The sequence below is a fragment of the Oreochromis niloticus genome, linkage group LG22, assembly GCF_001858045.2.
Source record: "Oreochromis niloticus isolate F11D_XX linkage group LG22, O_niloticus_UMD_NMBU, whole genome shotgun sequence".
In the NCBI taxonomy this organism is placed as follows: domain Eukaryota; kingdom Metazoa; phylum Chordata; class Actinopteri; order Cichliformes; family Cichlidae; genus Oreochromis; species Oreochromis niloticus.
In genome coordinates this window covers 1,446,279-1,473,180 of record NC_031985.2, presented here as the reverse complement: position 1 = coordinate 1,473,180, position 26,902 = coordinate 1,446,279, and the positions used below count along the sequence as shown (strand labels likewise).

Genomic DNA, 26,902 nt, shown 5'->3' with positions numbered 1-26,902 from the left:
GCGAGAACATCAAACCCAGCTCACTTTTCTGGTTTTCCTTCAGCCCAACAGGAAGAGCCGAGTTAAAAGACCAAATTAGCGCGCTTCGTGTCAAAAGTCAAAACCAGAGCGATAAAAGTCTGTCCGTTTGGATGGAAAGGCCGGTGTGGATGCGCCGCCTCTGCATCTAAAATCAGGACAATCGGCCTGTCTCTGCTCACGACTCTGGAGTGTCTCTCCAAACGTCCTTATACAGTCCATGAAGTGATGAGCTGGTGCTGCAACCACAAGCGTGATGAAGAGTCACCCCAAAAACAGCTGGTCATCTACTTTTACATTTACACTAGCACTTTGTATTACAGCTCGGTAATAAAGGGGTAATAGAAGGGTAACAAGGGGAAACAAGAGTGTAATAATGTGGTCATTTCTAAGTTGTTACTATGCAGTTACCAAAGTAATACCAAGTAATATCATGGTAGCAACAGTGGTTACAGTTGAGTAATATTACTCTGAAACTTATGTAACAGGATAATAACAGCGCCAAAACTGGAGGTTAATAATAGAAGTTCTGAAAGAAAAACAATGTTAAAGTGTTCTGTAATGAGCAGTTCTTCCAGCAACAGTTTCACAGATACAGACTGTCCTATTGAAAACATGCACCATTATATCTTGTTTATAAAGTAAAAATAATTAATTCATCTTTTTCCTTTTCTGCCCAAAACAGCATATTAGAATATTTAATGTCTATTATTAGAAATAAACCACTATAAAATTTGCTGGGGGTAGATAGCTATATTCTGATTATACCAAACCTCGAACCTACCTGGATTTACCTACCTGAATGATTGAACATGCATCAAGACAGAGCAAAGTTAGATGATGGTTGTATGATTTAAAATCACTTTATCCATAAAAAGCACGTAAACAGACATGAAGAAGAATGTGTTTGTAAAACTAGCGTTAACGTCTGAGAACTATAAGACACTGTTACTACTATCAAAGCAGTCTGTGTTGTTAATCCTGACAGATTCACAACATTTGCATCATCACAGAAAAGGTCTTTTACTCCACACATTTGAAAAGTTTGACCATCAAATCCCAGAATAATTATTTTTTGAGATTGCTGCAGCACCATGTAGTTTAAGGTGTGAGAAGTAAATGCATCACAGAAGCTGCTTCTGCATACATTTGTAAGAATAAAAGTACAAGTGATTTACAATAAGGTCAATCCATAATACAAGAAAGAAGATCCATGAGGTGGTTCACATCATCTAAGCAAGACTCAAACAGAACCTCGACTGTTAAAGTTCACTTCCTGTCCGTGTGATGATTTTTTATACCTGAGCTGTAAAATCACCCTGACTGACAAAGAGACAAATACATTTGGAGAAACTGTGCTGTAACTTCACATATTGTGAAGTTTCTAAGGGACAAACTCCTTGATATGTGGAGATTATAGAAGTAAATCATGCAGACATCATATGTTAAAGGAAGTGATGGGAAGTTCGGCTCTTTTGGCTCCAAATGGCTCCTAATTTATTATCATCTGTAGCCTCATGTTGTAGCTTTATTTGGCAAATATGAATGCTTTGTGTGTTGTTATAACATAGTAATAAATGTTTTATGAACATCTGACACTGTCAAATAAAAGTTTTATAGAAATCATATTCTTTGATGTCAAACTTAAAAAGTGTTCACAGAAACAGTTTTAGAGAACTTACACAGCTTTACTTTTCACAGTGCAGGAACTGAAGCACAGGACTCAGGAAGCACGTTGAACAGTTTATTTACAAAAGTCACACCAAGTGATACAAACACATATACATATATATATATACAGAATGTGCAGGGGAGAGGGGGTCCAGGGATCCCAGGGCGGGGAATGGCAACAACAGTCACACACGCCACTCGAAACACTCACGTCAGCAGACCATGATGTTACTTTTCCACAGTGCCTTTGTGCTTCTTCCCACACTTTTCACCATCAGACACAGTAACTCACGATGTATCTAAGAACTGCCATCAAATCTCCGTCGCTTCTTCACAATCATTTGTGTCCACTGCCCTCCTCAGGTGTGCTGGATCAGATCTAACTGCAGAGTCTTCTTCACTGGGGGGTAAAAACGGCTTTTTGTCAGTTCATCAAAAAATATCGAAAGAGCGATGTTACAAGTGGAAAAATGGCTGCATGTGGTGAGGGGACCAGCAGCACTGTGGGGGCAGCTGCTAAGGACTGCCAGCATCCAAACAGAGCCTGGCTGCTTTATTTGCACCAGGATCACCAACGCTGCACAAATAGGTGGTTATATTCCAGATGGAGATGATGATGAGGGCTGCGAGTCCCGGAGGAGCGGCCTCAGATTTGTGAGACTAAACCTCACTTACAGCCCAAGCTTTCAGTGAAATCCAAACCCAGATGAGCTGCAGCTAATTATTACTTTAATGATCTTCTCTGAAGGTCTCGCTGTTCAGAGATACACGTGATTTATGGTCATTCTGTTTCCTGTTTTTCATCATTTCATGTTAGGAGTCATTGCTTCATGGCTTCATGTGCATGTTACTCATGTTATTGCAGTTTACGCCAGTTTTCTTTTTCATTTATGGGGTCACATTACATGTTTCTCAGTCTGTTTTATATTCTTGTAAGTTTGAGGGATGTTTGGAGCCAAAGGAGTGAACATTTTACTCCAACAAAGAGCCATGCAGTAAAGAAGCAGCATGAAAGCATGTGACGAGGGCTTTCAACCTGCAAAAAGCCAGCTGCCTCTGGGTAACAGCAGAGACTGCTGACAGAGCTTCACCTGCTTCCCAGGTGCGTGCAGGGGGTGCGCTCCAACAGCCCAGTTTGGGTTCCTCACTGAGAGACCAGGAAGTATCACGTGGTGGCCATAATAACAGCTGTTTGATCTGATGAACGGAGAGACTGCAGTCACAGAAATCCTAAACAGGAGGAAATGAGGTCAAAAAGTGAAATATCAGAAAATCAGATCAATTGTATGCTTTATATGCAATAAGTGGGCTCGCTGTACTCACTGAATTTTAGGACAACTCTGAGCATCCACGCGTCCGTTCTTATAACATAACTCATTTAAATACTCTGCTGTGAGCAGAAATCCTTGTACTGTTCACAGCGTTCAGGCACAAACTGACTCTGAGCCTCTGCAGTAAACCTGACGCTGAATGTTCCTTCTTCTTGTCAGCGATCAAGGATGTTTTTCAGAGCCTGTTCTCGTTTACTTGACCTCCATAAAACAACGAGGTTCAACACGTGGTGAGTTTCAACATGGTGGACATCCAGTGTCACATCTTTAAGGTGACATGACTGAAAGGCAGTTCCAGTTCTCAGCTCTTCTCTTTTCCTACGTCCTTAGAAATCCCACTTTTCCTTGACCTTGATGATGTTTTCATTGAGGTGAAGGATGCATGGTCTATGCGGTGAGGTGTGATTTTGGCCGATTGGCTGGGTTTTACTCCTATGTTTCTGTACAGCACTTTGGGCAAACTTTCTGTTTTTAAATGTGCTATATAAATAAATTGGATTTGGATTTTGTTCATGTTGACGGGACCTTTGACAGCTGGTCACACCGCGGAGTTAGCTTCAGTCTGTATTCTGTTGTCTCTTCATATCTGTCGGATATTACAGCTTTATCAGCTGTCAGCACATTTAACCTTGTTAGTGATTGGTCAGTTACTGCTGGCCCTGCCAGGTGATAACCAGCTGCTGGTGACCTCTGACCCTGACTGCTGATGTGCGGGTGAGTGAGCTCAGATAAGGACACGTCAGGTATGTTGCACTGACTTCACTGCAGCAGTGAAGCAGAGCAGACGTGATGCAGATTGATGAAATCACCGCAGGCAGCGAGTCAGAGCAAAGAGAGGATTCTGTTTTATTTCTCTTTACTCGTGATGTGTCAGATCAGCTGTTTTGTGTAAAGATGTTTCTGTTTTAGTCAAAGTGAGGAGAACGTCTTCTCCGCTCTGTGTTTGTTCTTTCCGTAAAGAAAACGATGTCTTGTTCTTGTGGAGCCTGCTGAGGGCATCGTGAAGGCTCCGCTCGCTCCTAATTGTTCAGAAAAACAAAAGCAACTTTCCTGAAGCCTGAGTTTACATTTCAGTTTGATTTGTACAATCACAACACAAACAACAGTTCCCTCAGGGTGCTTGAAACCCTACGATAACACAAAGGAACAGAGAAAACCCAACAATCATGTGACCCCATACAGTTAATGAGGTCACATGATGGTATGGCCATCACACCGGCAGTGAATGAGAGCTTGGAGTCCTAAGTTTGTTTTTCTGTGTTTGTTTTATTAAACTCCAGGAACGTTAGGTTCCAGAAAGACTTCAGGGACAGCTGTGTGATGGCTTTTTCCAAGACATGGCTGACGGAGCGCGACCAGGATGTCGATTCTTCAACTGATTTGGAGCTCCATTTCTCCGGGATGGGGACGCGGGGCTAACAGGGAAATCCCAAAGAGGGGACTATGCTGTTTTATAACGAGAGAGGACAAGGACCAAGGATGCTGACACATGGTCAGAAGAATCTGTGCGTCCCTCGCAGGAATGTGTTAAATGTGCAGGTTGGGAAGTTTTTATCCAGCCTTGTGCAGATGATCTTCACACTCTAGCTCCTATGCAGTTTTATGTAAAGACATGATTATACCCTGTAAGCGTATTAAAGTGTATGCTAACAATAAGCCACGGGTCACCAAACATGTCAAATCCTGTTTGAGGAAAAAGAAACAGGCTCCGGATTCTGACTCTCACAAAGCCAAAGATGTGGAAATTGACATTCAGAGTTACAAAAACTTTCTTGAAATCAAATTTACTGCAAAAAATCTTGGTTTCAAAATCCCCAGAGCAGCAGTCACATCGCTTTAGACGGTTTTAATCCAGACAGAGACTTTGCAAACGCCTTAAATATGTTTTATGTTCGTTATAGTTCTTCTGATTTTAGTGAGGATGTTTTGGAACTGAAACAGAAACTGAGAGATACTCAGTGATGTGCAAAAGGTCTTTCATACAGTTAATGTGAACAACAGCCAGGTCCTGATAACATCAGTGTTCACATACAATGTGAATCACACATCACACAAAATGCCAAACAGGTTCAAACAATTCATGGAACAAATTACTGCAAGTAGAAACTGAACGGCTCATGTCAGGCTTAGCAACACAGAAGTAATGAATAATTCAATTTTACTACAGCAAAAGAGGCAAAGAAAGGGGGAAATAGAAATTGGATAAATAATACATTCAAAATAATTTTCTAATTAAATGAATGAATAAATAAATAAACTGTTATAAAATTTAAATAAAGTGCAAATGAAAATATAGCCTTATAATCTGTGAGTGAATCTTAAAGGTGCTGTAAACCTTTTTTCATTGGCAGAACCAGACGTTACTCATTATTTGAGACAAATGAACAACAAACAGTCACAACAGGTAACTCCTGTTAATGACACACCTGAGCCTGTCTCTAAAACACAATCAGGTCCAGTCTGAGTGGAAAGCAGCACAGTACCTGTAACACCTACAGCATGTTCTAATCGCTCTAATAGGATATTATGGTCAACAGTATCGAACGCTGCACTGAGGTCTAGCAGGACAAGCACAGAGATGAGTCCACTGTCAGAGGCCATAAGAAGATCATTTGTAACCTTCACTAAAGCTGTTTCTGTGCTGTGATGAGCTCTGAAACCTGACTGAAACTCTTCAAATAAGCCATTCCTCTGCAGATGATCTGTTAGCTGTTTGACAACTACTCTTTCAAGGATGTTTGATATGAAAGGAAGGTTGGAGATTGGCCTATAATTAGCTAAGACAGCTGGGTCTAGAGATGCTTTTTAAGTAAAGGTTTAACTACAGCCAGCTTGAAGGCCTGTGGTACATAGCTGATTATTAGAGATAGGTTGATCATATTTAAGATTGAAGCATTAATTAATGGCAGGACTTCTTTGAGCAGTTTTGTAGGAATGGGGTCTAAAAGACACGTTGATGGTTTGGAGGAAGTAATTATTGAAGTTAACTCAGAAAGATCAATTGGAGAAAAAGAGTCTAACTTAACATCGATGGTACTAAAAGTAGCTGTAGATAATATTACATCTGTGGGATGATTATTGGTAATTTTTTCTCTAATGATAAGAATTTTATTTGTGAAGAAGTTCATGAAGTCATTACTAGTTAACGTTAAAGGGATTGTTGGCTCAGTAGAGCTCTGACTGTTTGTCAGCCTGGCTACAGTGCTGAAGAGAAACCTGGGGTTGTTCTTATTTTCTTCAATCAGTGATGAATAGTAAGATGTTCTGGCTTTGCGGAGGGCTTTCTCTAAGTTATTGATATGCAAATACCAAAGTAATAACCATGTAACATCCAAGTAATATTATGGTAGCAACAGTGGCTACACTTCCCCAAAAAGTTGATTCTGTTCATCTGGATGTTTCAGTGGGAGAAACGTTTCATCATCAGGTGACGTCTTCAGTCTCAGCTGACTGCAGGTTTCCAACCTTATAAACAGGACATTTGCACAATGACTGAAACCAGTACCACTGAAGGAACAATGGGCTGGGATCAACAACCACTGATCAATAACCATGAGTCCCATTCACAGAGAGTTGGGGAATGGCTGCAATCACAGCATTATAAGATGGTGACAGATGTACCCTTAGGCCCCCTCCTTGACTCGGCCCTCAAACCAGCGTTCCTCCCTGTCCAGGATGTGTACATCCTCATCATTGAAAGAGTGTCCACTGGCCTGTAGGTGTAAATAGACTGCAGAGTCCTGGCCTGACGAGGTGGCTCTCCTGTGTTGTAGCCAGAGGTTGTTTGGTTTCCCTGATGTATAAATCCTGGCAATCCTCCTGCACTTAACAGCGTACACTATGTTACTGTAATGTAGCACGGCTTCATTGTAAAGTATCTCTCTCAGCAGATGGTTACCGATACCAGAAGGTTGTCTAAGGATCTGAGCTGTGACTTCAAGCAACCCGTCACACATTATTGACCAATGAGATTCAGACAAATTCAGACAAATCATTATTGCATCATGGATTGATGCATCATGTGACACTTCCACACAGTGTCGGGAAAAACGAGCAGAGGGTCGGCAATGAGAGTCATTTAAACAGTTTTGGATTTCTGAATTTTCATTTGTAATATTTATCTGGCTTAAAAAACTCAGGGGGTTTTTGAACGTCCCTTCTGTTTGTGCGAGCTCTGCTAAAGCTTGATGAATGGCCTGGAAAGGATCAGTGGAAATGTTTTGTGAAACGGGGTTTTGAGCCTCATTACCCTTTGACGGTGTCTGGGCTACTTCTGTCTCCACACCTGATCAGTGACTGTTATTTTGCAAAACAAGTTCACCACATGCTACCTGGGCTAGGGCTAAATTCAGGTCTGTTAGAGGCCATTACGACTGTTCACAGCAGGGTGCTCAGTGTTTTGTGTGTGTTCAGAATCATTGGTGCTATTTGAGTTTATCGTGGCTAGAGCCAAGTTTCTCGCTAAGAGTGCAGGATGACTGATCTCCTCTCATTCGCTCTCCATAGTCACTCAGAAATGTAAAACAAAACGTTTAAAAACAGATAATTGATTTTAACATTGACATAATTTCAGCCGTAACACAGACTGTACGAAACAAACAGACGTACTGACGTCTGTCGTTCCTCCGCCTCCTTTTTCCTGTTGTTCAGCGTCCTGAGACGGTTAAACCTCCCCCCTAAATACACAGTGAAGAGCAAAAATAAGTCAGTAAGCAGAGGTAAAAAGTGTAGTTTAAAAATCAAAATACGAAGCACTGAGAGCTCACCATGTGCCCTCACGCCTACGCTGCTCCACCCTGGACTGGGGATCGCCTATCTCGGCCTCTGAGCGTCGCTACCCCCGGCTGACGCCGCTCTCACGGCTCGTTACGTGGTCAGAGTGCTGAGAACCGCAGAGAGTCGGGCGGCCTGACTCCTCCAGTAGTCGCTCACTTTCTGAGTCCGTTAGGTGAATATTTTTGTGTCCTATGATGGGGGCTGGTGGCTGGACCTGCTCCTCAGGACAGCAGGATGGTGAAGGATGACCAAAAAGAAATCCAAATCTGAGAAGTCTGAACAGTTTCAAAAAACCACATAAACATTAAATGTTATTATTGTTTAAAAACTGTAGAGGTTCATCAGAGCAATTACAAACTCACCGATGTCTTAAATGAACAGAGTCTAAAACAGGATGAAGAAAAAAGAAAAATAACACATGAACAAAAATGCTATGACACAGAGGAAGCCATGTTATTTGATGTGGACCTACGGGTGCTGTATGAAGTTTCAGCATTCTTAACCTTAAGTCTTTATATATTTAAAAATGTATTGTAGGTGTTATAAACCCCTGTGTTGTCCCCAAAAACAAACAATGATCAGAGCACACCGTTAGGAATTATTATTCCACAGTTCTCAAATCTCAAACATCCCATTCATGTCATGTTTAGCCTGTGTGCAGGTATGGTGGACCCAAAATGCAGAGTCACGGAAACAAAAGGTGAACTTAAATACAGCTTTAATGCTGGACGGTAAAACAGAAAACTGGCTGCACTATGGCGGGTGGGCGGGCAGAACACACAGCGTGGGACGATGGAGATCGCAACACAGACAAAGGAAAACACAGGGGGCGTTTATCAATATGCGTACTTGTGCGTACTTGCGTTCTCGTGTACTCGTGATACGTCATCAGTCGGAGACCAAGTACTGTTCCAATTCGAAGTACGCATCAAGCCGAGAACGCGAAAAAGTCCCGGATGTGTTCTCGATCCGCCTGTTTTATCGAGCATGCATCGGTGTGGACTTGGGACAGCTATATATCCCAGAATGCATTTCATCCAAAACCCAAAAGTGACTTCTTCTACTGAAGAAGTCACTTGGATGAGTGACGAAACGTTTCTCCCACAAAACGCTACGTCCAGATGAACAGATTCAACTTTTGGAGATTTACTTTCCTGGATGGTTGAGAATGCATCAAGATACTCAGGTTAAAGAAACCCCAGCAGCTGTCTATAGTATTGAGTGTCCACTAGAATAGAAATAAAAGCGTTCTAACATCTCACCTGCTTGTTTTTATTAAGGTATGTACACGTATGTACATGTACACTATTTTTATTAATAGAGGTTTCACTACTGAGGTTAAAAATGATATATAAGTCACTTAGATCACTTCTAAATGTTAATGTTTGGTTTATTTCAGTGTTTTATTTGTTCCTGAGTAAACTGGTTTGGCTGTGATTACAGTTAAGCTTCATAACATGTTACTCACAGTTAAATTAAGAGGGGACGGCAGTAAAAACTCCGGACCTGTGACATCATCACGTACGCAGGTGTTCCAATTGTACATATCGCGAGTCCGTGCTCGCGTTCTCGGCGGGTACGTACTCCCGTGCGTTCTCGGCAAGTATGTACTCACCGAGAACACGAGTACGTACTCGCGTACTTGGGCATTGATAAACGGCCAGGGCTTAAATACACAGAGGGAGCAATCAGGGAATGGGAGACAGGAGGGAAACACAGCTGGGACAAACCAGGGCTGACGAGACGGGAAGCAAAACCTGATACAATAACATGAGACACAGACTTCAAAGTAAAACAGGAAACAAAGACTGGACTTACACACACAGACTCACAAGCAGACACAGACTGGAGTATGGAAACCAACACTTAAGAACTAGAAAATCATAAACCAAGAAGAACCGGGGGAAATAGAAACCAAAACCTTCACAATAATAAACCAAGAGGAGAACACAAATATAGGTACAAAAATGAAAACACTGGGTCAACGACCCAGGCACCCTAACAATTCATCCTCCCGTTGCATATTTTCATGATCTTTTTGGGGGTCATATGATTATTGATTATTATGTTATGAATATCATAATTTTATGATATTTCATAAAAAAGTATGACTGCCATTAACTTGTATTGCTTCCTTCCGTTCCTATTCCTGTTGCTTCTTCTGCCATGAATCATTGGTTTGACATAAGGTAGGCAGACATCTCTCATATGTAGTCTTGTAATAAAGGTTGATTTTGAGCAGTGTGGCATTATTTTGAATATTAAAACATGACTGTTTGATTGATACAAACTCATGAAGCAGTCACACACAGACAGAGGGTGTTTCCTGTTCAGCAGATCTGAGTCCTGTCAGTCCTCTTTGAACTGCGTTACCCAGAAGCCCTCTGTGGGTGGATGTGACAGCAAGGCTCATTTTCACATCCAAAATATGGAATCCAGCAACAGAAGAAGCCTCTCTGACAGAAATAAGGTTCGAGGAAGGATGAAAGCTGTGGGAGGACTGAAGGCTAATTGTCAGGTCTGGCTTTAATGATGGAGACACGGAAAGAAGAAAGCCTGACAGGAAGTCATAATTACCAGCTGCCAGGGTGGCCTTGCTCAGATGGAGATGAAGCAGGAGAAACGACATGAAGAGCCATCCAAAGAGAGAGGGAGCACATCCATTTTCTGCCAAACCCTCCAACACTCTGCAGTCATGCAGCTTTTCCAAACCTCCACTCAAAGCCAACCCCCACAGGAGCGTAACTTTATTTAAAACAACAACGTGGACGGTGTTTGGTTGTGTTTATGTTCAGCAGTGATGCTCTTCATCATCTCTGATGACATGGTTCAAATATGGACTCAGGCTATACGTCAAAGATGGCCACAGGTGGGAAGTAACAAAGTACAAATACTCTGTTACTGTACTTGAGTAGCATTTTCAGGTGTGTGTACTTCACTGGAGTAATTATTTTTTGACTTTTTACTTTTAATTCCTACATTTTACAGTAATGTTTGCACTTTTTACTCCTCACATTTTCAAAGCAGGCTCATTACTTTTGGTTTAACACATTTGAGGGAAGTTATTATTTCACGTCACCGTGAGCTTCAAACATCAAACTGATTTAAACCGAAGCAGAAACACATGAGAGGAAATCCTGTTCATATATTTGTAATAAATATTATTAATACATGTGGCATAAAAACAGATGAAAAAGGCAAAATCGTGTGGTGCAGTTAGCTGCAGTTAAAGTGATTTTTTGTGTTTTGTGTTTTGGCACAACAGCAGAATGACTGCAGGTGTCATAGGCTGTGGTCCAGTTCAGCATCTAGCTAGCTCTACAGAAGAGGAGCGAGCATGAAGGGAGCGACGATTTTAAGTGTCCTAACCTTAATTACTGGGGAAGAATAATGAATGATGCTCATAGTGAGTAAGAAGTAAACTGAGTGCATTTGGACAGAGATTCACTTTTAATGTGTATGTATAATATAATACAGATACATAAAAAACACTCCCAAAACAGAATAAATTATTACAAATAAAAATACTTACTGCAGATACTAATTTAATTAATTTAATAATACTAATTTTGTTTTGTAAGATTGATCAGTTTCATGCTTTCATAGTGGTGCTTGGGAGAGCTTGACATTTTATCAGGTGGTACACACTGTAAAAAGTTTGAGAAACACTGATAAGTGTATGTGTGCTTTTGGAAAACATTTAAAGCTGCAGTACAGAATCTTTGAAACAAGCTTAAAACATTTTTAGAATATAAACAGAGCATCTGCTTCTCTTTACAGCTCCTCACTCCACCAGGGCTGTTTGGCACTTTCTGATACTGTACTGCGGCAGTCATACAGACAACTGGACAGTCCAAAAGTTAGCCTACCTATTACTGACTGAGGTTTTAGTAGAGTTGTGGCTGAACCCCATAAAAATATATCATTAATTTTAATCTCCCCAATCAATGATAATGTTATGTTGGAATGTTGTTAAAGAGGGTCAAAATGTTTCAACCCAGTTTGTTTTGCAGATTCTGTATAGCAGCTTTAATATAGGGAGGACGCAACTTCCAGACTGTCTGAGTAAAATCAGGTTTTTTCTCTTCATCAGTTTAACAGTTTGTTTTGCCTGTCACTGTTCCCTGTCTGTTTTCTTACCTGGTTCTTCCTGACCTTGTACTTTCTCCTCACGTTCCCCTCTTTCCTCTTTCCCTCTTTGGACTGACAATCATACACAAATAGATTGGATTCAATTAGATGAAAAAATTACATTAATATGAAAAAATACTATTAAGATCACTAACAAAAAGTCCTCTCTCAGTGTACTTTCAACCAAAAGGCAAATATTGAAACACTGATCCAACATTATCCTTTATTGACGGATCATTTGTTCTTACACTTTTACCTGAATGTGGCTCCTGTTTTTGAAAAAACTTCCTTATATCCATTATGAACCTGGCTGTCTCTCTGTACACAAACACACACACACACACACACACACACACACACACACACACACAACAGGAGTTATAAGGTTAATGGGCATTCAGTCAGTTAGCTAGTTAGTATCCATTTCAAACAGGACAGTGGTAACAACAGAAGCTACAGACAATTTTAAGTTTCAGATTTTAAATAGGCTGTATACATTTCAATGGGAGCAACAGGACGGTCAAATGTCGCTGCATTTACTACAGAGCAGGACGGATTGTAGGGTAGCAAACATCGTTGGAAAACACGTTTTCAACACTGCAGGTTACCTGGGTGTAAGGTTTTTCAGCTAAAAACAAACATGGTCTGACTCCTACCTAACGATATAAGAGTAACTGAAGGTTAAATGCAGCTAATATGTTTTAAGACAGGCACTCACACCTCCGCTCCGCTGCGTCTCAGCCACCATCGCTCTGGCAGCAACAGCACTAGAGTCAGGGCTCTAGATGGGCGCACCGGTGTGCAAATTTAGGCGTACCGGCACAAAAGTTAGGCGCACTCAGATTTTTCAACGGCATCGCTTAACACCGCAGTTTTACATGTGCACTTTCTTTGGGGGGAAGTCCATACAGATAATATTCATTTCTAAATTATTAACTAACAAACTTGTGCTTAAATTGCTTTGTCAATATTGTAGAAAATGTTAAACTTAATCATCATCTTGGCTCCTCTGACGACCTGTTTGCTGCTGCCTGCTGCAGAAAGGCAGTGGGGAGAGGGGACACTTGGGCACTTTGACACTTGGTCACATTACAGCCACAAACATGTATCAATTTTATTGGAATTCCAGGTGAAAGACCAATACAAAGTGGTGTACACGTGAGAAGTGGAACAAAAATCATACATGATTCCAAACATTTTTTACAAATAAATAACTGCAAAGTGGGGTGTGCGTAATTATTCAGCCCCCTGAGTCAATACTTTGTAGAACCACCTTTTGCTGCAATTACAGCTGCCAGTCTTTTAGGGTATGTCTCTACCAGCTTTGCACATCTACAGACTGAAATCCTTGCCCAATTCTGATCATTTATCAGTACTGACACATGTGAGACTTCATCAGAGTTGTGAGCATCACAGCAGATGCCTTTGTGTCAAAGTAACTGAGAATAAAACACAGAAAAACATGAAGGAGATTTTCCTGCTCTGGCGTTTTATAGCAGATAACCTTAAAAATATTCTGCAATTTTGCATAATTTTAAGAAGTTTAAATTTCTTCAGTATTGAACAGCAGAAATTAGGCTTTCTTGTCCGAGGTCATTTACGTGAAAAAAGAAAAAGACAGCGCTGTAAACAACGGTAGACTTGATATGTTGTAGTATTATACTTCATGCAGCAAACTAGCACAACCGTATTGTTGAATGCTCAGTCATCCAGGTAAGGAAACTCCAGAAAGCTGATCCTCTTCATCTGAAGAACATAATCAGCTTTTGTAGTTTCGTGGGTACTCGGCTTCCTCAAGACATGTAGTTAGTGGGGTTTGGGTAATTGGTGATTCTAAATTGCCCTTTAGTGTAAATGATGTGTGAGTGTGAATATCTCCCTGTGTTAGCCCTTCATCAGATTCTTGATTGGCCAATGACCCTGTGATAGCTGGGTAGGCTCCAGCCCCCAGAATATAATAATTATATAATGTTTTATTCTTCGTTTGTCTGTTTGTGTCTCCTCTACAGAACATTAACAAACACTGTCATCAGTCCACAAACACGGTCAGAATGGAAGGCTTTTCTTCAAAGGTTATTCTGAGATACCTTGTCTTGCTTGTGCTTCATGTTAACCCTTCACTGTGTTACTCGCTGAAAAACTGCAGCATCGATTATTTCGAGAACCCCTCCGCTGATGTTTCTTTGGACTGTTCAAACCGTGAACTTGTGACTGTCCCTGATGACATCCCCAGAGATGCTGCCACCATCAGCCTCTTCTACAACCAGCTTCAGAAGATTCACAGAGGAGATTTTGGTGACATGCCAAAGTTGAGAAGTCTGAGCCTTGGCCTTAATCAAATTGTTCATGTTGCCAATGGAGCGTTCATCCATCTGGTGGCATTGAAAACACTCTCCATGCAGAATAACACTCACCAACCTAACAGGCAGCCTCTTTCAGGGACTGTCCAGCCTCATCAAGCTTGACCTCAGTGACAACCTGATCGAGTTCATTCATCCGACAACCTTCCAGCACCTGATCAGCTTAGAAACTGTGTCGCTGGCCTCCAACAGGCTTCAACAAGTGACTGACATTCAGTCCATCCTGCAGCTAGCTCACATACAGAATCTGAGCATTGCATCAAATCTGTTTTCCTCTTTTCAGACCAAAGATCTGCCATCCAATATGTCCTCCGGTCTAAAGTTTTTGGATCTGTCTTCTAACAAACTGAAAAGGTTTAGCATCACAACACCCATCTTTCATGATCTTTACTTAATAGGGCTATCGCACAATGATGATCTGAGGTGGGACATACCTGACAAAATGTTACTAAGCAACATAACTTCAAGGTTCAAGGTTCAAGGTTCTTTATTTGTCACATGCATAGTTATACAAGTATAACACACAGTGAAATGTATCCTGACACGATCCTCGACATGTGCAAAAACATGGGGGGGGGGTTAGAGGAATAACATTATAAATATATATATATATATAGTATATACATTGGGTGAATGTGCAGTAGAAGCAGCAGCAGGTGAATTCTGTACATTAATATGAATAGACATCTGACTATTTTACAGAATGGACACTATAAACATATTTAAAGTTAAAGGAAGTTAAAGGAATTGAGTGTCTGGAGGAGAGTCTCAGTCAATTATAGATGATGTGAGATGGCGGGTGTGTGTGTGTGGGGGGGGGGGTCGGGGGGTGGGGGGGGGGTGTTGGTTTAGGGATAGAATGGCTTGAGGATAGAAGCTCTTCTTGAGTCTCTCTGTCCTTGCCCGGATGATGCGGAACCTTCTACCAGATTGTAGAAGTTGGAACAGTTTGTTGCCAGGATGGGACGGGTCCTTCAGTATCGGCGCTGCTCTAGTCCGGCATCTCCTGGTGTAGGTGTCCTGAAGTGGGGGGAGAGCAATCCTGCAGCAGCGTTCTGCTGTACGGATCACTCTCTGGAGAGCTTTTTGGTCCTTCACACAGCTGTTCCCGAACCACGCTGTCATGTTCTGTGTGAGGATACTCTCCACAGCGCCTGTATAGAAGATCCTGAGGATCTTTGTAGAGACCCTGAACTTCCTTAGTTGTCGGAGGTGATACAGGCGCTGCCTAGCCTTCTTGGTCTGGACCTGAATGTGGGCAGCCCATGTAAGGTCTGAGGAGATGTGGACACCAAGATATTTGAAGGACTGCACCCTCTCCACTGGAGCTCCATTGATGAAAATGGGCTTGTAGTCTCTGTGCTGACTCCTTCTGAAGTCCACCACCAGCTCCTTGGTCTTGCTGACGTTCAGCTGGAGGTGGTTGTCCTGGCACCATGATGCCAAATTCTTCACTTCGTCCATGTAGGCCGCCTCATCGCTGTTGGAGATGGCGCCCAGCACCACTGTGTCGTCAGCAAACTTCACAATGGTGTTGGAGCCATGGGTGGCCACACAGTCCGAAGTGTAGAGGGAGTAGAGCAGTGGCGAGAGGACACACCCCTGTGGTGCTCCTGTGTTGATGGTGATGCTGTCGGAGACACACCCACTCACCCTCACCACCTGAGTTCTGCCGGTGAGGAAGTCCAACACCCATGCACACAGACGGCTGTTGAGTCCCAGATCCCTCAGCTTTGTGAACAGTCTGCTGGGCACTATTGTGTTAAACGCTGAACTGTAATCAACAAACAGCATTCTCACATAGTTACCCTGTTTCTTGTCCACGTGGCTGAGGGTGGTGTGCAGGACATGGGCGATGGCGTCTTCAGTGGATCTGTTGGGTCGGTAGGCGAACTGGAGCGGATCTGTGGAGTCTGGGATGGAGGAGGAGATGATGTTCTTCAGCAGCCTCTCAAACACCTTCATGACTACCGAGGTCAGCGCAACTGGCCGGTAATCGTTCAGGGATGAGGGTTTGCTGTTCTTGGGCACTGGGATGATGGTGGATCTTTTGAAGCATGTGGGGACCACAGACTTCGCCAGAGACTCGTTGAAGATGTAAGTGAACACACCTGCTAGCTGGTCAGCACAGCAGCGCAGCAGACGGCCGGTGATGCCGTCTGGCCCCGCCGCTTTCCTTGTGTTCACTCTCCTCAATGCCGCTCGGACGTCATGCTCCGCGAAGCTGGTCACCGGTCTCTCGTTGATGACGTCATTGTCCTCGGTAGTCCAGCGGTAGATAGCATTAGCCGCCTGGCTAACCTCGAAACGGGCGTAGAACTGGTTCAGCTCATTGGTGAATGCAGAGTCGGCGTTGATCAGCGCAGTGTCCCTGGGTTTGTAGTCCGTAATGGTGCGTAGTCCGTGCCACATACTCCGTGTGTCGCCCTGGTGGAAGCGGGACTCCACACGCTCCCGGTACCGGCGTTTGGCATCTCTCACCGCGCGCCGGACGCCGTATGATGCCGCTTTGTAGGCGCTCATATCGCCAGTGGCGAGACCCGCGTTGTAGGTGGCGGTCCTGGCGTTTACCGCAGCGCGGATCGATCTGTCCATCCACGGTTTCTGGTTTGGGAATGTGGTGACTCTCGCAGTGGGGATAATCTCCTCCGCTAGCATGTTGACGAAGCTTACTACTACTTCCGTAAACTCGTTGATGTTGACTGCGCATGCTCTGAACATGTCCCAGTCGACGTCGTCGAGTGCGTCCTGTAGCGTAGCTTCTGATTGGGCAGACCACCGTTTCACCTCCCTTGTGGTTACTTCTTCCCTCCGTATGTTTTGTTTATACTGGGGGATGAGGAAGATGGCGTTCTGGTCAGACTTCCCAAAAGCCGGGTGTGAGACGGCTTTGTAGCCCTGCTTGTATGGTGTGTAGCAGTGATCCAAAATTCGGTCCCCCCTCGTTGGACACGAGACATGCTGGTAAAAGTTTGGCATGACTTGTCTGAGGTTCGCTTTATTAAATTCTCCTGCTACAATGAGGGCTGCGCCCGGATCTGTGTTTTGAAGCGAACTCAGCACATCATGTAGTTCGGACAAAGCCATACCTGTGTCCGCTTGGGGTGGGATGTAGACTGCCGTGGTGATGACCGAGTTGAACTCACGGGGCAGATAGGCAGATACTCACCTGTATCTTAGTTGTCCTCTAAATTCCTTTGGAGAGTTCCAGAAAATCTCGCAGAATCTCAATTCACTGATGGATCTGAGATTGAATTACATGGAAAAGTGGAATGAGAAAGATCTTTTATCTATGGTCTGTCAAATACCAACCCTGAGAATACTTGATCTGTTTAACAACCATCTCACCAATTCAACTGGAGAGCTCTTAAATTGGTCTCAGCTCACTGAGCTTGATCTGTCCAACACAAACATTATCATACTGCCTAAAGGCTCCATAGACTCCATGAAGCAACTGAAATCTCTGACTTTACATACCAACATGCTCACCAAGGTGCCAGATGACATCCGGAGCCTTATCTCCCTCGAGGTGTTAAGTATGTGTTAGGGGTGGGTTTTAATAATCGATTCATCGATTAAAATCGATTCTGGCTTGGATAACGTGAAATCGATTCATTAAAATCCTGAATCGATTTTTTAATATAAATTTATTTGAATCTCAGGTGAAACCTCACAAAATTTCAACAACCACCAAACAGCCAAAACAGTAAATGAGAGCAGGTACACGGATTCTGCACAAGGACGTAAACACACAGCGCAGACCCGCGGATCAGAATCAGTGAGATGTCACCTTTCTCACCCGACGGGCGCTGCAGCTTTAAGCGGCTGTGCGCGCTCCCGCGGACGGCAATCACTTTCTGGCAGACAATCACTTTTTGGCACAACAACTGCACGGACACGGTCGGGGCTGAAAGCCGACTGCTCGCTGATTCTGATGTTTCGGCGGGTCCGCGCTTTGTGTTCACGCCCTTTTTGCGCTGATTCTAAAGCTGTTAGTTTGATCTCTCTCCAAACAATATTGACTGAACCAGCAGCACAAGAAGATCCAAACTACGCTTCACATAAACATCGTCATGAAATCACTCTGACTTTTACTGTTTTGGTTCCACCATGATAAAATCACACTTCATGCACAGCTCTCTCTCCCTCTCTCCCTCTCTTTCTCCCTCTCTCTCTCTGTACTTCAAGAACAGTTTCCCGTCTAAAAATCTGTTTTCTGCATTATTCGCTTGCTTGTTACGTACAAGTCTACCGTTGTTTACAGCGCCGTCCGCCGCTGTTTTTTTCCTTTTTTTCCTTTTACATACTTCTGAAAAGAAAACCTAATTTCTGCCGTTCAATACTGAACAAATTTAAACTTTTTAAAATTATGCAAAATGCAAAACGCTTAGTGTCTCTAATAAAACCGCTGTAACGTCAGAGGTAACGTTCATATGATGATTAATGGTTTTCTTTCATTTTTGATGTACTGCAGAATATTTTTATAAAATCCCAGGCCAGGAAAACCACCTTCATGTTTTTCTGTGTTTTATCTTCAGCTACTTTGACACAAAGGCATCTGCTGTGACGCTCACACCTTTGATAAAGTCTTGCTGTGTCAGCTTCCTTTTTATAGATACAAAAATATGTCAATGTACTGATCTGAATTATAATATTTCTGACTGTCAAAATTTCCCAGATTCAAATAGAATTTAATTGAATCGAATCGAATTGAATTGAATCGAATCGAATCGTGGATCGAATCGATTCGGGACCTTGTGAATCGGAAACGAATCGATTCTAGAAATCAGTGACGATACCCAGCCCTATTATGTATCACAATCTCATCTCTGAGGTGCATTGTGAGGACTTTGTGAACACAACACAACTCTCAGAACTTGACCTAAACTCTAATTGCATTACCAAACTGGATGGGTGTGTCTTTGAAAATCTTAATGACCTGAAGGTTTTAGACCTCAGTCACAACAAGTTGTTCACAGTTGGAGAGACTTTCAGAAGTGGCTTGCAGAAGCTTGAGTTTTTGGATTTGAGCAAAAAAATTTTGTCTATTGTTAAAAAAGGACAATTTCAAGGCTTACATTCCCTGAAGAGTTTGAATGTGTTATCAGGGCAGATTTGGAGGGTGAGAGAAATGGCCTTTTGGGGGCTGGAGAACCTTGAAAGTCTTATTTTATCTCTTCCACTCTATTATGAAACTTCCTTCAGTGAATTACAGAACTTGGAAAATCTTACAATCAGTTTTAAGGTTCTAAGCAGTTTCAGAAGTCCTCATCCAAACCGTTACAAAGACTTCTTTTATTTATCATCTTTGAAAAGGTTCACAGTAATTTGTGAAAGTGATCACACCAGCTTCCCCTTAGATGTACCAAGTGAAATGTTTCAGGCTATGAAACACTTAGAGGACTTTACAGCAGTGAACATCTATATCTCTGCTCCTCATGTAGACACGTTTCAGTTCAATCCCCAAATAAAGCATCTGACCATCAAGAACACTGATCTGTCAGATCTGGACCCTGAACTATTTCCAATCCCAAACCTGCAGGTCCTGGATCTTTCTAACAGTAATCTTAAATCTTTGGATTTTCTGATGCAAGCCAACCTGTCTGCACTCAGATTTCTCAAACTCAGTGACAACAAGTTGACAGTAGTTAGTGAGAAGGTCTTCAGTTTCTCCCTGCACTGACATACCTGGACTTGGACAATAACCCTTTCACCTGTGACTGCACGAATGCCAGCTTCATTGAGTGGGTGAAGAGCAACAAGCAAACTCAGGTCGTAAATGCCCACCAGTACACCTGTTCATTTCCTGTCACTGAACAAGGCAATATGCTGCTTGACTTTGACATCCATGCCTGTTGGATGGACACTATCTTCCTTTTCTTCATTTCCAGCATGTGTGTGGTTCTTCTAACTCTCCTCACATCCTTCATCTACCACTTCCTGAGGTGGCAGCTAGTCTATGCCTTTCAACTACTCCAAGCCTTCATCTATGACAGCATGAAGAGGAAGAGGGGAGCTCCTCATCACTACGATGCCTTTATCTCCTACAATGTCCGCGACGAGGACTGGGTTTACCGAGAGATCCTTCCAGTGCTGGAAGGTGAGCAGGGATGGAGACTTTGTCTGCACCACAGAGACTTCCAACCAGGTAAATCTGCCTGTTTTCATCTGTTGTTTGTTTGCTCTTTAAAATCAATTCTCAGTTTTTGCTATAAAAATAACAGGTAGAATTCTGGGCCATTGTTTCATTTTGTTTAAACAACACGCTGAAGGTTTTCTTCTCTTCAGTCAGTTCAGCTAACATGTTGGGTTTTTGTATCCTCTGTGGAGGCTGTAGGTTGCAACTGTCCTTCTGCCTAGATATACGTGTCTTTACATCGAGTGCACGTGCATTCAGTTTTATTCTACATCTGAATTGCCCATGCAGCAGTATATTAATGACTAACCTCGTATTGTGGATGGATTATCTCAGTTGTTCTCCTGACTGAAGTTTGGTCCGTTTACAGCATCCTGCCATGCGATTGCATTTGTCCCTAACCATTGCATTTTTCTTCAAAACCTATAAAAATAACAGGGGCTATTTAGTCATAAAATACATTAAAATACAGCTGGTAAAACAAATCTGGACACATCTGAAGTTTGATAAATGGTGGAACAGTTTGTAGTAGATCTCAGTAAGGTGTCAGGATTTGAGTGCTATGATGAAGTAAGAAGGTTGACGTTTGGAAATGTTGCATATTCAACAATGATGTATATATGCAATATATTGCTTCCAATCAGGTAAACCTTTTTTGTCAATTCCTATTTATATTCCCTCATGTCATTTGGGATTTTTGGTTAAACATGTCTGGGTCAAATCACAAGTGTGCAGAAAGACTTTTAATTTGGTCATCATCAAAAGTCAGTGTGGTCCTCGAAGCCAACGTCCATGTCCTGACAAATTTTGTTGGTCAAGTGGGAGCATGAAAGTTAGGACATGTACAACTCTGTGCTGTCAGCATATCACTTAAAGTGTATTTCACTTTATGGTAAATAACATTTCTAAAGGCAGAAAGATGTCTAATAAATAAAGTGGACCAACACAGATCCCAGAGGAATTCTCTGAATAACTGATTTAGACCTTTTTCAGGTTGTGAATGACACACGGCACACTAGTCCACATTTTTATACTTTTTTAGCATACTTTATTGTTAAGTACAGTTGCTGTTACTTAATACTCGGCTGCAGCTTCCCAGCTGCCAGCCACAGAGCAGAGCACCGCTTTTTGTGCTGGCGAGGCATGATTGCAGATGCCATGCAGGTGTGTCCATCCCCACCACCTGTCCCACCACACAGGTTTTCTTAGGTGTTTATCACACATGAACCCTAACAGCCATCAATTCATACGGCATAATCAAACCTGTAAGAAGCACAGGATCCAGTGCCTTGAGGTACTTTATATTGTAAGACAAAAAATGTAAAATAATACATAGAAAACTGCAAAAATCCAATGACTCCCAATAAGCAAACACTTGGCGACAGTGGAAAGGAAAAACTCCTTTTTAACAGAAAGAAATCTCCAGGTTCATGGAGAGGCAGCCATCTGCAGTGACTAGTTGGGTATGAGGAATAAATAAATGTGGACATTGTTCAAAGCTCAGAAGTTGCCTAAACAACAGTGAGGAGAAAAGGAGGACAACCACCGACAACCTTTGGTGACCCCTCATTTGTCAGGACTATCGTAATAACTGAGATGCAGTTTTTTTCCAAACACAGTTGTGGCTTTGAAACCCCAGAGCACACTACACTCCCTCTGAGTGAGCCCTATGGGCCCTTCAGAAGCTTGGTTCTGTGCGGCCTTTGTTGCAGACTTCGATGAGGCCTTCTCACTACAAAAAAAAAGGGCTGTGAAGATTTTGGCATTGATGTCAATTTCACCTTTTTGACAAGTGTCACCAGCAGAACCAATGACAGGAACATCTAATGGCTACATCTACGTTAACCCTTCTCCATCCACAGGTAAACCCATCATAAAGAACATCACAGACGCCATCTACAGCAGCAGGAAGACCATCTGTGTGATCAGCGGGAGCTACCTGCAGAGCGAGTGGTGCTCCAGAGAGATCCAGATGGCCAGGTGGGGGCGCTGTCTTCCATTTTCTATCTGTTGTTCAGGATATGGATCACTTTCTGATTAGCTTAACTAAAGGACTGCATAACAAAGATGAGCTCATTTATACTAATGCAGCATATGCTATATGTTTTGGAAGTAATAATAATAATTTTCTAATTAGTTCAATTCAATTCAATTTTTTATTTATACAGCGCCAAATCACAACAAAAGTCGCCTCAAGGCGCTTTATATTGTACAGTAGATAGCACAATAATAAATACAGAGAAAAACCCAACAATCATATGACCCCCTATGAGCAAGCACTTTGGCGACAGTGGGAAGGAAAAACTCCCTTTTAACAGGAAGAAACCTCCGGCAGAACCAGGCTCAGGGAGGGGCGGGGCCATCTGCTGCGACCGGTTGGGGTGAAAGAAGGAAAACAGGATGAAAGACATGCTGTGGAAGAGAGACAGAGATTAATAACAGATATGATTCGATGCAGAGAGGTCTATTAGCACATAGTGAGTGAGAAAGGTGACTGGAAGGGAAAAACTCAATGCATCATGGGAATCCCCGGCAGCCTACGTCTATTGCAGCATAACTAAGGGAGGATTCAGGGTCACCTGGTCCAGCCCTAACTATATGCTTTAGCAAAAAGGAAAGTTTTAAGCCTAATCTTGAAAGTAGAGATAGTGTCTGTCTCCCGAATCCAAACTGGAAGTTGGTTCCACAGAAGAGGGGCCTGAAAACTGAAGGCTCTGCCTCCCATTCTACTTTTAAATACTCTAGGAACAACAAGTAGGCCTGCAGTGCAAGAGCGAAGTGCTCTAATAGGGTGATATGGTACTACAAGGTCATTAAGATAAGATGGGGCCTGATTATTTAAGACCTTGTATGTGAGGAGCAGGATTTTGAATTCAATTCTGGATTTAACAGGAAGCCAATGAAGGGAAGCCAAAACAGGAGAAATATGCTCTCTCTTTCTAGTCCCTGTCAGTACTCTTGCTGCAGCATTTTGGATTAGCTGAAGGCTTTTCAGCGAGTTTTTAGGACTTCCTGATAATAGTGAATTACAGTAGTCCAGCCTGGAAGTAATAAATGCATGAACTAGTTTTTCAGCATCACTCTGAGACAGGATATTTCTAATTTTAGAGATGTTGCGCAAATGGAAGAAAGCAGTCTTACATATTTGTTTAATATGTGCGTTGAAGGACATGTCCTGGTCAAAAATGACTCCAAGGTTCCTCACAGTGTTACTGGAGGCCAAGGTAATGCCATCCAGAGTAAGAATCTGCTTAGATACCATATTTCTAAGATTTTCAGGGCCGAGTACAATAACCTCAGTTTGATCTGAATTAAGAAGCAGAAAGTTAGCGGCCATCCAGGTCTTTATGTCTTTAAGACATTCCTGCAGTTTAACTAATTGGTGTGTGTTACCTGGCTTCATGGATAGATAGAGCTGCGTGTCATCTGCATAGCAGTGAAAATTTATGCTATGTCTTCTAATGATGTTGCCTAGGGGAAGCATGTATAATGTAAACAGAATTGGTCCTAGCACTGAACCCTGTGGAACACCATAACTGACCTTAGTGTCTGAAGAGGACTCTCCATTTACATGTACAAATTGGAGTCTATTAGATAGGTATGATACAAACCACTGCAGTGCAGTACCTGTAATACCTACAGCATGTTCTAATCGCTCTAATAGGATATTATGATCAACAGTATCGAATGCAGCACTGAGGTCTAGCAGGACAAGCACAGAGATGAGTCCACTGTCAGAGGCCATAAGAAGATCATTTGTAACCTTCACTAAAGCTGTTTCTGTGCTGTGATGAGCTCTGAAACCTGACTGAAACTCTTCAAATAAGCCATTCCTCTGCAGATGATCAGTTAGCTGTTTGACAACTACTCTTTCAAGGATTTTTGATATGAAAGGAAGGTTGGAGATTGGCCTATAATTAGCTAAGACAGCTGGGTCTAGAGATGGCTTTTTAAGTAAAGGTTTAACTACAGCCAGCTTGAAGGCCTGTGGTACATAGCCGATTATTAGAGATAGGTTGATCATATTTAAGATCGAAGAATTAATTAATGGCAGGACTTCTTTGAGCAGTTTTGTAGGAATGGGGTCTAAAAGACACGTTGATGGTTTGGAGGAATTAATTATTGAAGTTAACTCAGAAAGATCAATTGGAGAAAAAGAGTCTAACTTAACATTGATGGTACTAAGAGTAGCTGTAGATAATATTACATCTGTGGGATGATTATTGGTAATTTTTTTTCTAATGATAAAAATTTTATTTGTGAAGAAGTTCATGAAGTCATTACTAGTTAACGTTAAAGGGATGGTTGGCTCAGTAGAGCTCTGACTTTTTGTCAGCCTGGCTACAGTGCTGAAGAGAAACCTGGGGTTGTTCTTATTTTCTTCAATCAGTGACGAATAGTAAGATGTTCTGGCTTTGCGGAGGGCTTTCTTATAAAGCAGCAAACTATTTCTCCAGGCTAAATGATGATCCTCTAAATTTGTGACACGCCATTTCCTCTCCAGCTTACGAGTTATCTGCTTTAGGCTACGTGTTTGAGAATTATACCACAGAGTCAGGTACTTCTGATTTGAGACCTTAGTTTTCACAGGAGCTACAGTATCCAGAGTCGTACGTAGTGAGGAGGTAAAATTATTAACAAGATAATCGATCTCTGTTGGAGTAGCGTTCAGATAGCTGCTCTGCTCTATGTTGGTACAGGGCATTGAAGATGATAACAGTGGGTGGATTATATTCTTAAACTTAGTTACAGCACTTTCAGAAAGACATCTACTTTGATAAAGTCTACTCTCCACTGCTGTGTAATCAATTATTGTAAATGTGAATGTTATCAGGAAATGATCAGACAGCAGAGGGTTTTCAGGAAACACTGTTAAATGTTCAGTTTCTATGCCATATGTTAAAACAAGATCTAGAGTGTGATTAAAGTGGTGGGTGGGTTCTTTTACATTTTGAGAGAAGCCAATTGAGTCTAATAACAGATTAAATGCCATGTTGAGGCTGTCATTTTTAGCATCTACATGGATGTTAAAATCACCCACAATAATTATTTTATCTGAGCTGAGCACTAAATCAGATAAAAAGTCTGAGAAATCAGAGAGAAACTCTGTGTAAGGCCCAGGTGGACGATAGATGATAACAAGTAAGACTGGTTTCTGAGTTTTACAGCTGGGGTGGACGAGGCTAAGCATCAGGCTTTCAAATGAATTAAAAGTCTGTCTTGGTCTTTCGTTAATTAATAGGCTGGTGTGAAAAATTGCTGCCACACCGCCCCCTCGGCCTGTGCTTCGAGGTTTCTGGTAGTTAGAATGACTCGGGGGTGTTGATTCATTTAAACTAACATAATCATCCTGCTGCAACCAGGTTTCTGTTTTTAATTAAATGTCAATTTGACTTTTCATTAGTTTTAGTGTCAATCTTGTTAATGATTATTATATGCAGGGCATTTGTAACAGGCAAGCTTTCAGGTATTTCAATAAAAACACAGAAGTTTTCGACTCTTGTAGACAAGTCGCAATAACTACATCGCTCAAAGCCTCATCACCCAACCTTTGACAGAACATTTACCAAATTAATACTGAAACTAAGATTATTTCTTCTGTACTTTTGTTTGCTTTGTGAGCTAACACATTTCAGGTAGTTTTTTTCCTTTTTCAGTGATCTGAGATGTTTTTGTCTCACAGAGTTTAGTTTTTCATTTGGTTTGCTACAGTTAACATAATAACCCTGCTGGCTGCTATTATCCTGTCTGCTTGGCTTGACTGTTTTATTTTCTTTGACATCTTTTCCAGTATTTGTACTTGCTACTTGCCACCTCTGACTGACATGCATTCAAAAACATAATTATTTGAAGCTGTCTTGTTAAGTTAGTGTGGTCCAGGTTAAACATGAGAGGAAACATGTGTCCTGTGCTGCTGCAGCTTCCGGCTGTTTGACGAGAAGAAGGACGTGTTGATCCTGTTGTTCCCGGAGAAGATCCCAGCCCGGCAGCTGTCTCCATACTACCGCATGAGGAAGCTGGTGAAGAAACGCACCTACCTGAGCTGGCCTCAGGCCGGCCAACACCCGGGAGTCTTCTGGCAGAACGTCCGGAGAGCTCTGGAGACCAGGAATGAGAATCCCGAGCTGCTGAGGGGACCAGCAGGATGCTGAGAATAAGAGCAGACCTTTGATGTTCAGAGCAGTCACTGAGCAACACTGGGCTAAAATGTCACCTATAACAGCTGTACTGCAGAATATTTGGTTCAAATAGGTGATAGGATTCACTGAATACTGCTGGGCTAACATTGGTCTGAGTAAAACGTCAGTGACTGGGAGAAATGGTTTGTTAGGTTAAAGCAGCTCGTCCACACGGACTGAGATGAGGAATGTCAAAGCTGGAGAGACGAAGTCTGTTTGAAGAGCTTTGGGAACGTTTTTGTTGAAAGCCAGCCTGCAGCTCCGTGTCTTTGGCTCGAAGACGCTCTAATCCACAGACTC

At 42.2% G+C, this 26,902-nt stretch overlaps 1 pseudogene; it reads left to right on the top strand.

Annotated features, from left to right (window-relative positions):
• Positions 1 to 19,609: 19,609 nt before the first annotated feature.
• On the top strand, positions 19,610 to 26,902 carry LOC100706328 (toll-like receptor 13; annotated as a pseudogene).